General features: G+C 40.1%; 1 pseudogene; it reads left to right on the forward strand.

The window, feature by feature from the left end:
- Nucleotides 1-483: 483 nt before the first annotated feature.
- Nucleotides 484-1,372, forward strand: LOC114623279 (annotated as a pseudogene).
- The last annotated feature ends 390 nt before the right edge of the window (nt 1,373-1,762 follow it).

The following is a 1,762-nucleotide window of genomic DNA, read 5'->3' on the forward strand; positions in this document are numbered from 1 at the left end:
TGAGACTTAAATTACTAGAAAATTACTACCCAAAGGAGCCTTGCCATTTTACATTTGATAATCAGTGTGGAAATTATCCAGAACTTTAAAGATGAGATTAATATGAACCACGTATTGGGTACAAGTATTGTCTATAAAGCTGAACCTAGATACAAGACAATTTAAAACAGTCTAAAGCAAATACTAGTGTGTACAAAAGTGTTAGCATTTTTGGTATCCATTTATATAAAATTAATACTACCTAATCAGTAGTGGCTAAGTCATTTATAAAATGTCTTTAATTTCATAATGGAAATGATTTTTAAGTAATTATTATGTAATTGCAAAGCATCTGATAAGATGGAAGACCTAATTGAAGCCTGCTAGTGCTTCCTTTGCAGTGCTGTCTCTTGATCAACTCCTACTTAGCCAAGCCAAAATTATATCTTTTTTTGTGTATAAAAGGAGTTGAGGCTGCCTTAGTCCTCTTTCCTGTCTTGCAAGATGGCGAGTGAAAAGGCAGAGAGGCCTGATACAAAGGAAAGAAGCCTTTGGCCAAGAAGGCTGGCGGTAATGCCTCTGGTCCCCGAGCCGCTGGTGCAGCTAAAAAGGGTAAACCGAAGAGTAAAAAACTCAAGAAAGCCAAGCCCCACTGCAGCCAGAACCCTGTCCTGGTGAGAGGAATTGGCAAGTACTCCGGATCAGCTATGTATTCCAGAAAGGCCTTGTACAAAAGGAAATACTCAGCTGCCAAGACCAAGGTTGAAAAGAAGAAGAAAAAGGAGAAGGTCCTTGCTACTGTCACAAAAACAGTTGGTGGGGACAAGAACGGTGGCACCCGGGTAGTGAAGCTTCGAAAAATGCCTAGGTATTATCCTATGGAAGACGTGCCTCTGAAGCTGCTGAGCCACAGCAAAAAGCCCTTCAGTCAGCACATGAGGATGCTGCGCTCCAGCATCACTCCCGGGACTGTCCTGATCATCCTCACTGGGTGCCACAGGGGCAAGAGAGTGGTTTTCCTGAAGCAGCTGGTCAGTGCCTTGCTACTTGTGACTGGACCTCTGGCTATCAACAGAGTTCCTCTGCGCAGAACACACCAGAAGTTTGTTATCACCACCTCTACAAAAGTTGATATCAGCGGGGTTAAAATCCCCAAACACCTGACTGACGCTTACTTCAAGAAGAAGCAGCTGCGTAAGCCCAGGCATCAGGAGGGTGGATCTTCGACACAGAGAAGGAAAAATAGGATCTTACAGAGCAGTGAAAAGCTGATCAGAAAGCTGTGAACTCGCAGATTCTGCCAAAGATTAAAGCTGTTCCTCAGTTCCAGGGCTACCTGCGATCTCAGTTCTCCCTGACAAACGGGATGTATCCTCACAAACTGGTGTTCTAAATTGCTTACAACCTCATTAAAACAGATTCATATGTTAAAAAATAAAAAGGAGTTGAAATGGTCTTAGATTTTAGTATAAGCTGGAAATATTTGAGCATAGTGCCAAACCTAGCCTAGATTGTTTTAAATTGTAAACACATAGATTTTCTAGGAATATATTTAAAACACAAAAATGATTAAAATTTATGTTAACTATGGAAGGAATTGAAAAATTCACTAATTTTTAAATTTCAAATCACATTGGTTCTCTTGTGTGTGTGTTTTGTTTCCTTAGTTCTTTTGTTTTGTAAAATTTGGTCTTTATATTATGGTACAAATGAAACTTTGAGGAAGTTAAGAGTAAAGGAGGGTAAAGGTCCTGTATGAATAGATACTTGCAAGGAATGACAA

The sequence above is a fragment of the Grammomys surdaster genome, unplaced genomic scaffold (genome assembly GCF_004785775.1).
Source record: "Grammomys surdaster isolate TR1022 unplaced genomic scaffold, NIH_TR_1.0 195, whole genome shotgun sequence".
NCBI lineage: Eukaryota > Metazoa > Chordata > Mammalia > Rodentia > Muridae > Grammomys > Grammomys surdaster.